The sequence below is a fragment of the Oncorhynchus clarkii genome, chromosome 3, assembly GCF_045791955.1.
Source record: "Oncorhynchus clarkii lewisi isolate Uvic-CL-2024 chromosome 3, UVic_Ocla_1.0, whole genome shotgun sequence".
Lineage (NCBI taxonomy): Eukaryota > Metazoa > Chordata > Actinopteri > Salmoniformes > Salmonidae > Oncorhynchus > Oncorhynchus clarkii.
This window is the reverse complement of record NC_092149.1, coordinates 88,571,250-88,586,637: the sequence shown is the minus strand read 5'-3', so window position 1 is coordinate 88,586,637 and position 15,388 is coordinate 88,571,250.

The following is a 15,388-nucleotide window of genomic DNA, read 5'->3' as shown; positions in this document are numbered from 1 at the left end:
CAGCAGACAATTTGTTCTGCAAATTGTTGGCAGTGTTCTGGAACCTGGTGTCCAGGTCACTTATGATGTCATCCATAGCAGTAAAGACACTGTTCTGGAACCTAGTGTCCAGGTCACTTATGATGTCATCCATAGCAGTAAAAACACTGTGTTCTGGAACCTGGTGTCCAGGTCACTTATGATGTCATCCGTAGCAGTAAAAACACTGTGTTCTGGAACCTAGTGTCCAAGTCACTTATGATGTCATCCATAGCAGTAAAAACACTGTGTTCTGGAACCTAGTGTCCAGGTCACTTATGATGTCATCCATAGCAGTAAAAACACTGTGTTCTGGAACCTGGTGTCCAAGTCACTTATGATGTCATCCATAGCAGTAAAAACACTGTGTTCTGAAACATCGTTGCTGCACTGTCCTGAGCCGTCTCCTCTTGAGAGGTCACATCATGGAATCTCTTCCTTTTCCTCTGGCGACTGTGTTCCTTGATAAATTGAGGTGCAACATCCATTTGCGTAGCAATCAGTGATGCCTCAGACAGGAGAGACTCCCATCCATCTCTAAGAGCCGGTATCTCTTCCTTTAAGGCTCTGATATTGGCTGCCTCTGTGTCAAGTGAGATTTTTCCTGACTGGAGAATCACATTGCTGTCCTCAATGCATTGCTGTACCTGCAATTATGACAACGGACATGTCATTCAACACAATGCTGCTCACCTCCTTCTGTTGGGAGTAGGGCTGGTTAAGGGGTATGGGGAGACAGGGCTGGTTCAGGGGGATGGTGATGGGGAGACAGGACTGGGTCAGGGGTATGGTGATGGGGAGACAGGACTGGTTCAGGGGGATGGTGATGGGGAGACAGGACTGGGTCAGGGGGATGGGGAGACAGGGCTGGTTCAGGGGGATGGTGATGGGGAGACAGGACTGGGTCAGGGGGATGGGGAGACAGGGCTGGTTCAGGGGGATGGGGAGACAGGGCTGGTTCAGGGGGATGGGGAGACAGGGCTGGTTCAGGGGGATGGGGATGGGGAGACAGGGCTGGTTCAGGGGTTTGGGGGTGGGGAGACAGGGCTGCGTCAGGGGGATGGGGAGAAAGGGCTGGTTCAGGAGGATGGGGATGGGGAGACAGGGCTGGTTCAGGGGGATGGGGAGACAGGGCTGGTTCAGGGGGATGGGGATGGGGGGACAGGGCTGGTTCAGGGGGATGGGGAGACAGGGCTGGTTCAGGGGGATGGGGAGACAGGGCTGGTTCAGGGGGATGGGGATTGGGAGACAGGGCTGGTTCAGGGGGATGGGGGATGGGGAGACAGGGCTGGGTCAGGGGGATGGGGAGACAGGGCCTGGTCAGGGGTATGGGGGATGGGGAGACAGGGCTGGTTCAGGGGGATGGTGATGGGGAGACAGGACTGGGTCAGGGGGATGGGGAGACAGGGCTGGTTCAGGGGGATGGTGATAGGGAGACAGGACTGGGTCAGGGGGATGGGGAGACAGGGCTGGTTCAGGGGGATTGGGAGACAGGGCTGGTTCAGGGGGATGGGGAGACAGGGCTGGTTCAGGGGGATGGGGAGACAGGGCTGGTTCAGGGGGGTGGGGAGACAGGGCTGGTTAAGGGGGATGGGGAAACAGGACTGGGTCAGGGGGATGGGGAGACAGGGCTGGTTCAGGGGGATGGGGAGACAGGGCTGGTTCAGGGGGATGGGGAGACAGGGCTGGTTCAGGGGGATGGGGAGACAGGGCTGGTTCACGGGGATGGGGAGACAGGGCTGGTTCAGGGGGATGGGGAGACAGGGCTGGTTCAGGGGGATGGTGATGAGGAGACAGGACTGGGTCTGGGTGATGGGGAGACAGGGCTGGTTCGGGGGGATGGGGAGACAGGGCTGGTTCAGGGGGGTGGGGAGACAGGGCTGGTTCAGGGGGTGGGGGATGGGGAGACAGGGCTGGGTTAGGGGTTTTGGGGATGGGGAGACAGGGCTGGGTCAGGGGGATGGGGAGACAAGGCTGGTTCAGGGGGATGGGGATGGAGAGACAGGGCTGGTTCAGGGGGATGGGGAGACAGGGCTGGGTCAGGGGGATGGGAAGACAGGGCTGGTTCAGGGGGGTGGTGATGGGGAGACAGGGCTGGTTCAGGGGGATGGGGATTGGGAGACAGGGCTGCTTCAGGGGGATGGGGAGACAGGGCTGGGTCAGGGGTATGGGGGATGGGGAGACAGGGCTGGTTCAGGGGGATGGTGATGGGGAGACAGGACTGGGTCAGGGGGATGGGGAGACAGGGCTGGTTCAGGTGGATGGTGATGGGGAGACAGGACTGGGTCAGGGGGATGGGGAGACAGGGCTGGTTCAGGGGGATTGGGAGACAGGGCTGGTTCAGGGGGATGGGGAGACAGGGCTGGTTCAGGGGGATGGGGAGACAGGGCTGGTTCAGGGGGGTGGGGAGACAGGGTTGGTTCAGGGGGGTGGGGAGACAGGACTGGGTCAGGGGGATGGGGAGACAGGGCTGGTTCAGGGGGATGGGGAGACAGGGCTGGTTCAGGGGGATGGGGAGACAGGGCTGGTTCAGGGGGATGGGGAGACAGGGCTGGTACAAGGGGATGGGGAGACAGGGTTGGTTCAGGGGGATGGGGAGACAGGGCTGGTTCAGGGGGATGGTGATGGGGAGACAGGAATGGGTCAGGGGGATGGGGAGACATGGCTGGTTCGGGGGGATGGGGAGACAGGGCTGGTTCGGGGGGGTGGGGAGACAGGGCTGGTTCAGGGGTTTGGGGGATGCGGAGACAGGGCTGGTTTAGGGGTTTTGGGGATGGGGAGACGGGGCTGGTTCAGGGGGATGGGGAGACAAGGCTGGTTCAGGGGGATGGTGATGGGGAGACAGGACTGGGTCAGGGGGATGGGGAGACAGGGCTGGTTCAGGGGGATGGTGATGGGGAGACAGGACTGGGTCAGGGGGATGGGGAGACAGGGCTGGTTCAGGGGGATTGGGAGACAGGGCTGGTTCAGGGGGATGGGGAGACAGGGCTGGTTCAGGGGGATGGGGAGACAGGACTGGTTCAGGGGGGTGGGGAGACAGGGCTGGTTCAGGGGGATGGGGAGACAGGACTGAGTCAAGGGGATGGGGAGACAGGGCTGGTTCAGGGGGATGGGGAGACAGGGCTGGTTCAGGTGGATGGGGAGACAGGGCTGGTTCAGGGGGATGGGGAGACAGGGCTGGTTCAGGGGGATGATGATGGGGAGACAGGACTGGGTCAGGGGGATGGGGAGACATGGCTGGTTCGGGGGGATGGGGAGACAGGGCTGGTTCGGGGGAGTGGGGAGACAGGGCTGGTTCAGGGGGATGGGGAGACAGGGCTGGTTCAGGGGGATGGTGATGAGGAGACAGGACTGGGTCTGGGTGATGGGGAGACAGGGCTGGTTCGGGGGGATGGGGAGACAGGGCTGGTTCAGGGGGGTGGGGAGACAGGGCTGGTTCAGGGGGTGGGGGATGGGGAGACAGGGCTGGGTTAGGGGTTTTGGGGATGGGGAGACAGGGCTGGGTCAGGGGGATGGGGAGACAAGGCTGGTTCAGGGGGATGGGGATGGGGAGACAGGGCTGGTTCAGGGGGATGGGGAGACAGGGCTGGGTCAGGGGGATGGGAAGACAGGGCTGGTTCAGGGGGGTGGTGATGGGGAGACAGGGCTGGTTCAGGGGGATGGGGATTGGGAGACAGGGCTGCTTCAGGGGGATGGGGAGACAGGGCTGGGTCAGGGGTATGGGGGATGGGGAGACAGGGCTGGTTCAGGGGGATGGTGATGGGGAGACAGGACTGGGTCAGGGGGATGGGGAGACAGGGCTGGTTCAGGTGGATGGTGATGGGGAGACAGGACTGGGTCAGGGGGATGGGGAGACAGGGCTGGTTCAGGGGGATGGTGATAAGGAGACAGGACTGGGTCAGGGGGATGGGGAGACAGGGCTGGTTCAGGGGGATTGGGAGACAGGGCTGGTTCAGGGGGATGGGGAGACAGGGCTGGTTCAGGGGGATGGGGAGACAGGGCTGGTTCAGGGGGGTGGGGAGACAGGGCTGGTTAAGGGGGATGGGGAAACAGGACTGGGTCAGGGGGATGGGGAGACAGGGCTGGTTCAGGGGGATGGGGAGACAGGGCTGGTTCAGGGGGATGGGGAGACAGGGCTGGTTCAGGGGGATGGGGAGACAGGGCTGGTTCACGGGGATGGGGAGACAGGGCTGGTTCAGGGGGATGGGGAGACAGGGCTGGTTCAGGGGGATGGTGATGAGGAGACAGGACTGGGTCTGGGTGATGGGGAGACAGGGCTGGTTCGGGGGGATGGGGAGACAGGGCTGGTTCAGGGGGGTGGGGAGACAGGGCTGGTTCAGGGGGTGGGGGATGGGGAGACAGGGCTGGGTTAGGGGTTTTGGGGATGGGGAGACAGGGCTGGGTCAGGGGGATGGGGAGACAAGGCTGGTTCAGGGGGATGGGGATGGGGAGACAGGGCTGGTTCAGGGGGATGGGGAGACAGGGCTGGGTCAGGGGGATGGGAAGACAGGGCTGGTTCAGGGGGGTGGTGATGGGGAGACAGGGCTGGTTCAGGGGGATGGGGAGACAGGGCTGGTTCAGGGGGGTGGGGAGACAGGGCTGGTTCAGGGGGTGGGGGATGGGGAGACAGGGCTGGGTTAGGGGTTTTGGGGATGGGGAGACAGGGCTGGGTCAGGGGGATGGGGAGACAAGGCTGGTTCAGGGGGATGGGGATGGGGAGACAGGGCTGGTTCAGGGGGATGGGGAGACAGGGCTGGGTCAGGGGGATGGGAAGACAGGGCTGGTTCAGGGGGGTGGTGATGGGGAGACAGGGCTGGTTCAGGGGGATGGGGATTGGGAGACAGGGCTGCTTCAGGGGGATGGGGAGACAGGGCTGGGTCAGGGGTATGGGGGATGGGGAGACAGGGCTGGTTCAGGGGGATGGTGATGGGGAGACAGGACTGGGTCAGGGGGATGGGGAGACAGGGCTGGTTCAGGTGGATGGTGATGGGGAGACAGGACTGGGTCAGGGGGATGGGGAGACAGGGCTGGTTCAGGGGGATTGGGAGACAGGGCTGGTTCAGGGGGATTGGGAGACAGGGCTGGTTCAGGGGGATGGGGAGACAGGGCTGGTTCAGGGGGGGGGGGAGACAGGGTTGGTTCAGGGGGGTGGGGAGACAGGGTTGGTTCAGAGGGGTGGGGAGACAGGACTGGGTCAGGGGGATGGGGAGACAGGGCTGGTTCAGGGGGATGGGGAGACAGGGCTGGTTCAGGGGGATGGGGAGACAGGGCTGGTTCAGGGGGATGGTGATGAGGAGACAGGACTGGGTCTGGGTGATGGGGAGACAGGGCTGGTTCGGGGGGATGGGGAGACAGGGCTGGTTCAGGGGGGTGGGGAGACAGGGCTGGTTCAGGGGGTGGGGGATGGGGAGACAGGGCTGGGTTAGGGGTTTTGGGGATGGGGAGACAGGGCTGGGTCAGGGGGATGGGGAGACAAGGCTGGTTCAGGGGGATGGGGATGGGGAGACAGGGCTGGTTCAGGGGGATGGGGATGGGGAGACAGGGCTGGGTCAGGGGGATGGGAAGACAGGGCTGGTTCAGGGGGGTGGTGATGGGGAGACAGGGCTGGTTCAGGGGGATGGGGATTGGGAGACAGGGCTGCTTCAGGGGGATGGGGAGACAGGGCTGGGTCAGGGGTATGGGGGATGGGGAGACAGGGCTGGTTCAGGGGGATGGTGATGGGGAGACAGGACTGGGTCAGGGGGATGGGGAGACAGGGCTGGTTTAGGTGGATGGTGATGGGGAGACAGGACTGGGTCAGGGGGATGGGGAGACAGGGCTGGTTCAGGGGGATGGTGATAGGGAGACAGGACTGGGTCAGGGGGATGGGGAGACAGGGCTGGTTCAGGGGGATTGGGAGACAGGGCTGGTTCAGGGGGATGGGGAGACAGGGCTGGTTCAGGGGGATGGGGAGACAGGGCTGGTTCAGGGGGGTGGGGAGACAGGGCTGGTTAAGGGGGATGGGGAAACAGGACTGGGTCAGGGGGATGGGGAGACAGGGCTGGTTCAGGGGGATGGGGAGACAGGGCTGGTTCAGGGGGATGGGGAGACAGGGCTGGTTCAGGGGGATGGGGAGACAGGGCTGGTTCACGGGGATGGGGAGACAGGGCTGGTTCAGGGGGATGGGGAGACAGGGCTGGTTCAGGGGGATGGTGATGAGGAGACAGGACTGGGTCTGGGTGATGGGGAGACAGGGCTGGTTCGGGGGGATGGGGAGACAGGGCTGGTTCAGGGGGGTGGGGAGACAGGGCTGGTTCAGGGGGTGGGGGATGGGGAGACAGGGCTGGGTTAGGGGTTTTAGGGATGGGGAGACAGGGCTGGGTCAGGGGGATGGGGAGACAAGGCTGGTTCAGGGGGATGGGGATGGGGAGACAGGGCTGGTTCAGGGGGATGGGGAGACAGGGCTGGGTCAGGGGGATGGGAAGACAGGGCTGGTTCAGGGGGGTGGTGATGGGGAGACAGGGCTGGTTCAGGGGGATGGGGATTGGGAGACAGGGCTGCTTCAGGGGGATGGGGAGACAGGGCTGGGTCAGGGGTATGGGGGATGGGGAGACAGGGCTGGTTCAGGGGGATGGTGATGGGGAGACAGGACTGGGTCAGGGGGATGGGGAGACAGGGCTGGTTCAGGTGGATGGTGATGGGGAAACAGGACTGAGTCAGGGGGATGGGGAGACAGGGCTGGTTCAGGGGGATTGGGAGACAGGGCTGGTTCAGGGGGATGGGGAGACAGGGCTGGTTCAGGGGGATGGGGAGACAGGGCTGGTTCAGGGGGGTGGGGAGACAGGGTTGGTTCAGAGGGGTGGGGAGACAGGACTGGGTCAGGGGGATGGGGAGACAGGGCTGGTTCAGGGGGATGGGGAGACAGGGCTGGTTCAGGGGGATGGGGAGACAGGGCTGGTTCAGGGGGATGGGGAGACTGGGCTGGTACACGGGGATGGGGAGACAGGGTTGGTTCAGGGGGATGGGGAGACAGGGCTGGTTCAGGGGGATGGTGATGGGGAGACAGGAATGGGTCAGGGGGATGGGGAGACATGGCTGGTTCGGGGGGATGGGGAGACAGGGCTGGTTCGGGGGGGTGGGGAGACAGGGCTGGTTCAGGGGTTTGGGGGATGCGGAGACAGGGCTGGTTTAGGGGTTTTGGGGATGGGGAGACGGGGCTGGTTCAGGGGGATGGGGAGACAAGGCTGGTTCAGGGGGATGGTGATGGGGAGACAGGACTGGGTCAGGGGGATGGGGAGACAGGGCTGGTTCAGGGGGATGGTGATGGGGAGACAGGACTGGGTCAGGGGGATGGGGAGACAGGGTTGGTTCAGGGGGATTGGGAGACAGGGCTGGTTCAGGGGGATGGGGAGACAGGGCTGGTTCAGGGGGATGGGGAGACAGGACTGGTTCAGGGGGGTGGGGAGACAGGGCTGGTTCAGGGGGATGGGGAGACAGGACTGAGTCAGGGGGATGGGGAGACAGGGCTGGTTCAGGGGGATGGGGAGACAGGGCTGGTTCAGGTGGATGGGGAGACAGGGCTGGTTCAGGGGGATGGGGAGACAGGGCTGGTTCACGGGGATGGGGAGACAGGGTTGGTTCAGGGGGATGGGGAGACAGGGCTGGTTCAGGGGGATGGTGATGGGGAGACAGGACTGGGTCAGGGGGATGGGGAGACATGGCTGGTTCGGGGGGATGGGGAGACAGGGCTGGTTCGGGGGAGTGGGGAGACGGGGCTGGTTCAGGGGGATGGGGAGACGGGGCTGGGTCAGGGGGATGGGGAGACAAGGCTGGTTCAGGGGGATGGGGATGGGGAGACAGGGCTGGTTCAGGGGGATGGGGAGACAGGGCTGGTTACCGGGGATGGGGAGACAGGGCTGGTTCAGGGGGATGGGGAGACAGGGCTGGTTCAGGGGGATGGTGATGGGGAGACAGGACTGGGTCAGGGGTATGGTGAGGGGAGACAGGACTGGTTCAGGGGGATGGTGATTTGGAGACAGGACTGGGTCAGGGGGATGGGGAGACAGGGCTGGTTCAGGGGGATGGGGAGACATGGCTGGTTCAGGGGGATGGTGATGGGGAGACAGGACTGGGTCAGGGGGATGGGGAGACATGGCTGGTTCAGGGGTATGGGGAGACAGGGCTGGTTCAGGAGGATGGGGAGACAGGGCTGGTTCAGGGGGATGGTGATGGGGAGACAGGGCTGGTTCAGGGGGATGGGGAGACAGGGCTGGTTCAGGGGGATGGTGATGGGGAGACAGGACTGGGTCAGGGGGATGGGAAGACATGGCTGGTTCAGGGGTATGGGGAGACAGGGCTGGTTCAGGGGGATGGTGATGGGGAGACAGGACTGGGTCAGGGGGATGGGGAGACAGGGCTGGTTCAGGAGGATGGGGAGACAGGGCTGGTTCAGGGGGATGGTGATGGGGAGACAGGGCTGGTTCAGGGGGATGGGGAAACAGGGCTGGTTCCGGGGGATGGTGATGGGGAGACAGGACTGGGTCAGGGGGATGGGGGATGGGGAGACAGGGCTGGTTCGGGGGGATGGGGAGACAGGGCTGGTTAGCGGGGATGGGGAGACAGGGCTGGTTCAGGGGGATGGGGAGTCAGGGCTGGTTCAGGGGGATGGTGATGGGGAGACAGGACTGGGTCAGGGGGATGGGGAGACAAGGCTGGGTCAGGGGGATGGTGATGGGGAGACAGGACTGGGTCAGGGGTATGGTGATGGGGAGACAGGACTGGTTCAGGGGGATGGTGATTTGGAGACAGGACTGGGTCAGGGGGATGGGGAGACAGGGCTGGTTCAGGGGGATGGGGAGACATGGCTGGTTCAGGGGGATGGTGATGGGGAGACAGGACTGGGTCAGGGGGATGGGGAGACATGGCTGGTTCAGGGGTATGGGGAGACAGGGCTGGTTCAGGGGGATGGTGATGGGGAGACAGGAATGGGTCAGGGGGATGGGGAGACAGGGCTGGTTCAGGAGGATGGGGAGACAGTGCTGGTTCAGGGGGATGGTGATGGGGAGACAGGGCTGGTTCAGGGGGATGGGGAGACAGGGCTGGTTCAGGGGGATGGTGATGGGGAGACAGGACTGGGTCAGGGGGATGGGGGATGGGGAGACAGGGCTGGGTCAGGGGGATGGGGGATGGGGAGACAGGGCTGGGTCAGGGGGATGGGGAGACAGGGCTGGTTCAGGGGGATGGGGATGGGGAGACAGGGCTGGTTCAGGGGTTTGGGGGTGTTGAGACAGGGCTGGGTCAGGGGGATGGGGAGACAGGGCTGGTTCAGGGGGATGGGGAGACAGGGCTGGTTCAGGGGGATGGGGAGACAGGGCTGGTTCAGGGGGATGGGGAGACAGGGCTGGTTCAGGGGGATGGGGAGACAGGGCTGGTTCAGGGGGATGGGGAGACAGGGCTGGTTCAGGGGGATGGGGAGACAGGGCTGGTTCAGGGGGATGGGGATGGGGAGACAGGGCTGGTTCAGGGGGGGTGGGGGATGGGGAGACAGGGCTGGGTCAGGGGTATGGGGGATGGGGAGACAGGGCTGGGTCAGGGGTATGGGGGATGGGGAGACAGGGCCTGGTCAGGGGTATGGGGGATGGGGAGACAGGGCTGGTTCAAGGGGATGGTGATGGGTTAGACAGGACTGGGTCAGGGGGATGGGGAGACAGGGCTGGTTCAGGGGGATGGTGAGACAGAGTTGGTTCAGGGGGATGGTGAGACAATAATGGTGATGGGGAGATGGTGATGGGGAGACAGGACTGGGTCAGGGGGATGGGGAGACAGGGCTGGTTCAGGGGGATGGGGAGACAGGGTTGGTTCAGGGGGATGGGTAGACAGGGCTGGTTCAGGGGGATGGGGAGACAGGGCTGGTTCAGGGGGATGGGGAGACAGGGCTGGTTCAGGGGGGTGGGGAGACAGGGTTGGTTCAGGGGGATGGGGAGACAGGACTGCGTCAGGGGGATGGGGAGACAGGGCTGGTTCAGGGGGATGGGGAGACAGGGCTGGTTCAGGGGGATGGGGAGACAGGGCTGGTTCAGGGGGATAGGGAGACAGGGCTGGTTCAGGGGGGTGGTGAAGGGGAAACAGGACTGGGTCAGGGGGATGGGGAGACAGGGCTGGTTCAGGGGGATTGGGAGACAGGGCTGGTTCAGGCGGATGGGGAGACAGGGCTGGTTCAGGGGGATGGGGAGACAGGGCTGGTTCAGGGGGGTGGGGAGACAGGGTTGGTTCAGGGGGATGGGGAGACAGGACCGGGTCAGGGGGATGGGGAGACAGGGCTGGTTCAGGGGGATGGGGAGACAGGGCTGGTTCAGGGGGATGGGGAGACAGGGCTGGTTCAGGAGGATGGGGAGACAGGGCTGGTTCACGGGGATGGGGAGACAGGGCTGGTTCAGGGGGATGGGGAGACAGGGCTGGTTCAGGGGGATGGGGAGACAGGGCTGGTTCAGGGGGATAGGGAGACAGGGCTGGTTCAGGGGGGTGGTGAAGGGGAAACAGGACTGGGTCAGGGGGATGGGGAGACAGGGCTGGTTCAGGGGGATTGGGAGACAGGGCTGGTTCAGGCGGATGGGGAGACAGGGCTGGTTCAGGGGGATGGGGAGACAGGGCTGGTTCAGGGGGGTGGGGAGACAGGGTTGGTTCAGGGGGATGGGGAGACAGGACCGGGTCAGGGGGATGGGGAGACAGGGCTGGTTCAGGGGGATGGGGAGACAGGGCTGGTTCAGGGGGATGGGGAGACAGGGCTGGTTCAGGAGGATGGGGAGACAGGGCTGGTTCACGGGGATGGGGAGACAGGGCTGGTTCAGGGGGATGGGGAAACAGGGCTGGTTCAGGGGGGTGGGGAGACAGTGCTGGTTCAGGGGGATGGTGATGGGAAGACAGGACTGGGTCAGGGGGATGGGGAGACAGGGTGGTTCAGGGGGATGAGGAGACAAGGCTGGTTCAGGGGGATGGGGAGACAGGGCTGGTTCAGGGGTTTGGGGGATGGGGAGACAGGGCTGTGTTAGGGGTCTTGGGGATGGGGAGACAGGGCTGGGTCAGGGGGATGGGGAGACAGGGCTGGTTCAGGGGGATGGGGATGGGGAGACAGGGCTGGTTCAGGGGTTTGGGGAGACAGTGCTGGTTCACGGGGATGGGGAGACAGGGCTGGTTCAGGGGGATGGGGAGACAGGGCTGGTTCAGGGGGATGGTGATGGGGAGACAGGACTGGGTCAGGGGTATGGTGATGGGGAGACAGGACTGGGTCAGGGGGATGGGGAAACAGGGCTGGTTCAGGGGGATGGGGAGACAGGGCTGGTTCAGGGGGATTGGGAGACAGGGCTGTTTCAGGCGGATGGGGAGACAGGGCTGGTTCAGGGGGATGGGGAAAAAGGGCTGGTTCAGGGGGGTGGGGAGACAGGGTTGGTTCAGGGGGATGGGGAGACAGGACTGGGTCAGGGGATGGGGAGACAGGGCTGGTTCAGGGGGATGGGGAGACAGGGCTAGTTCAGGGGGATGGTGATGGGGAGACAGGACTGGGTCAAGGGGATGGGGAGACAGGGCTGGTTCAGGGGGATGGTGATGGGGAGACAGGACTGGGTCAGGGGTATGGTGATGGGGAGACAGGACTGGGTCAGGGGGATGGGGAAACAGGGCTGGTTCAGGGGGATGGGGATGGGGAGACAGGGCTGGTTCAGGGGTTTGGGGGTGGGGAGACAGGGCTGGGTCAGGGGGGTGGTGAAGGGGAAACAGGACTGGGTCAGGGGGATGGGGAGACAGGGCTGGTTCAGGGGGATTGGGAGACAGGGCTGGTTCAGGCGGATGGGGAGACAGGGCTGGTTCAGGGGGATGGGGAAAAAGGGCTGGTTCAGGGGGGTGGGGAGACAGGGTTGGTTCAGGGGGATGGGGAGACAGGACTGGGTCAGGGGGATGGGGAGACAGGGCTGGTTCAGGGGGATGGGGAGACACGGCTAGTTCAGGGGGATGGGGAGACAGGGCTGGTTCACGGGGATGGGGAGACAGGGCTGGTTCAGGGGGATGGGGAGACAGGGCTGGTTCACGGGGATGGTGATGGGGAGACAGGGCCCAGATCTGTCAGAATCTGTTCAGAAGATCTAGGTGCTGCTGTAGGCCCTCCTTGGTTGGTGACAGAAGCACCAGATCATCAGCAAACAGCAGACATTTGACTTCGGATTCTAGTAGGGTGAGGCCGGGTGCTGCAGACTTTTCTAGTGCCCGTGCCAATTTGTTGATATATATGTGGAAGAGGGTGGGGCTTAAGCTGCATCCCTGTCTCACCCCACGACCCTGTGTGAAGAAATGTGTGTGTTTTTTGCCAATTTTAACCGCACACTTGTTGTTTGTGTACATAGATTTTATAATGTCGTATGTTTTACCCCCAACACCACTTTCCATCAGTTTGTATAGCAGACCCTCATGCCAAATTTAGTCGAAGGCTTTTTTGAAATCAACAAAGCATGAGAAGACTTTTCCTTTGTTTTGGTTTGTTTGGTTGTCAATTAGGGTGTGCAGGGTGAATACATGGTCTGTTGTACGGTAATTTGGTAAAAAGCCGATTTGACATTTGCTCAGTACATTGTTTTCATTGAGGAAATGTGCGAGTCTGCTGTTAATGATAATGCAGAGGATTTTCCCAAGGTTACTGTTGACGCAAATTCCACGGTAGTTGTTGGGGTCAAATTTGTCTCCACTTTTGTGGATTGGGGTGATCAGTCCTTGGTTACAAATATTGGGGAAGATGCCAGAGCTAAGGATGATGTTAAAGAGTTTTAGTATAGCCAATTGGAATTTGTTGTCTGTATATTTTATCATTTCATTGAGGATACCATCAACACCACAGGCCTTTTTGGGTTGGAGGGTTTTTATTTTGTCCTGTAGCTCATTCAAGGTAATTGGAGAATCCAGTGGGTTCTGGTAGTCTTTAATAGTTGATTCTAAGATCTGTATTTGATCATGTATACGTTTTTGCTCTTTATTCTTTGTTATTTTATCAATTTTTGAATAGATAATTCTTCGTGTTGTTGTTTGTTTAGTGTTTTCCAATTTTCCCAGAAGTGGTTTTAGAGTCTATGGTTCTGTCACTAGAAATTTATCAGTGCTCATTGGCCATTGGGCGTTACACCACAAGTTGGATATCGCAAATTCAGTGGTTGAATGGCTTGGAAGGAATCAGTGGCTAACTGCAAGCATTGAAAATCAATTATTAGCCTGTTATTCAGTGGAGAGGGTGTGTGGTCCAAGTATGGGTTTAAGGGTCTCCTTTCCACGCTTAAAAGGATAAACATTGCAACACCATGGGCCAGACAAGTTTGAATACATTGGCAGTGCTGTCAATCCAGCATGATTTCTGCCGCGTTCAAAACAACTGGAAACTCAGAACTGGTAAATCTCAGACTTCAGTAAGTTAAAGACAACTGGGAATTCTGGGAAAAAACGTCATCCAAATCAGAGTTCCAAGTCGGGAACTCTGGCCTCTTTCTAGAGCTCCGACCTGAAGATCTCTGACACCATGATTCAACCTTGTTTTTTTTCCAAAGTTACCAGTTGTCTTGAAAGCACCATAAATCCAGAGAATGTCAGACTTTGATGACAAAATTTGCCCACAAGAAGGACCGCTGTGTCACCTTCCTGTCCCAGTGAGCACAGAACAACAACGTGAGTCCAAAAATATCTTGTATGCTGCTGAATAAATTATGTCATACGCCAGGGAGATTCTGTCACTGTACATTTTAAAAGTGCTGAACCAATAGTTATATTGACAACGTTCATCCTAGCTCGCTCGTTAATGTTTAATGCCATAGTTTGTACATCTCAATTATCAGTAGAAACCACATTTGTTTAAGCAAGTCCATATCAGCCATGTTTTTTTAAAAGGCGGCACATGAGGCTGAATGAACTATTTGGCTGCCAGACAAGGCTCCGCTGATACCCAGGTGTAGCAGTGGTAAGGATTCACTCCATGGGGCAGAAAAGAAAGCTCTGCTGTTGGGAGACAGCTTTGTGTAACAATTTGTGGGCACCATTTGTCACTGTTATCATGCAATTCATGTATTGTTTAGTGTTGTGTTTAGTGTTGTGTTGTATTGTTTAGTGTTGTGTAGTTATATAGTCTCTGAGACAGACCAGGCCAGATTAGAGGATTTAGTTATATAGTCTCTGGGACAGACCAGATTAGAGGATTTAGTTATATAGTCTCTGGGACAGACCAGATTAGAGGATTTAGTTATATAGTCTCTGAGACAGACCAGGCCAGATTAGAGGATTTAGTTATATAGTCTCTGGGACAGACCAGATTAGAGGATTTAGTTATATAGTCTCTGGGACAGACCAGATTAGAGGATTTAGTTATATAGTCTCTGAGACAGACCAGACCAGATTAGAGGATTTAGTTATATAGTCTCTGGGACAGACCATGCCAGATTAGAGGATTTAGTTATATAGTCTCTGGGACAGACCATGCCAGATTAGAGGATTTAGTTATATAGTCTCTGGGACAGACCATGCCAGATTAGAGGATTTAGTTATATAGATTCAAGAAGACTAACTAATAATGAGACAGGATCAAACCCCCCCCACACACACACACACACTGTCCCCCCCCCCCCCCCCCCCCCCCTCTCCGGGCTACTGGACCGGAGCTCTTCAGCCTACATTCCAAATAGTACCCTATGTCCTTTAAAGTTGACTACATTAGACCAGGTGCCCATAGAGGCCCATATAGCTCTGGACAAATGTAGTGCACTATATATACTGTTCCATTTGTAACACATACTCAGAACTCTCCTCTCTGCCGTGATACAAATACATTTCACCTCAGGTTCATATGCACCTAATCAAATATATTCTCTACAATACGTCTATAATATTTTTTTAATTAGATGAACTTGCCTAAAGAAAGCAACAAATATTGACTTAACCTGTCTGCAGAGTCTTGGTGTAGCCAGTCTATGTCAGTCTATAAATTGTTTTAGAGACAGAAAGAGACAGAGAGAGAGACAGACAGAAAGAGAGAGAGAGAGAGAGAGAGAGAGAGAGAGAGAGAGAGAGAGAGAGAGAGAGAGAGAGAGAGAGAGAGAGAGAGAGAGAGAGAGAGAGAGAGAGAGAGAGAGAGAGAGAGAGAGAGAGAGAGAGAGAGAGAGAGAGAGAGAGAGAGAGAGAGAGAGACGTAAGGCGATCTCCTGTATGATCAATATTTCTGAAACAAATCTGTTTATCTAAAGTGATTTATAATTGACAGACGTTACTAATTATTTGTTATGACGTTGTGTTCTGTTCCATCAAGAATGTATAAATCTATTACATAAACTGGAGGAGGAAATGCTACACTGACCAACAGGAAGGAAGTCTAGAA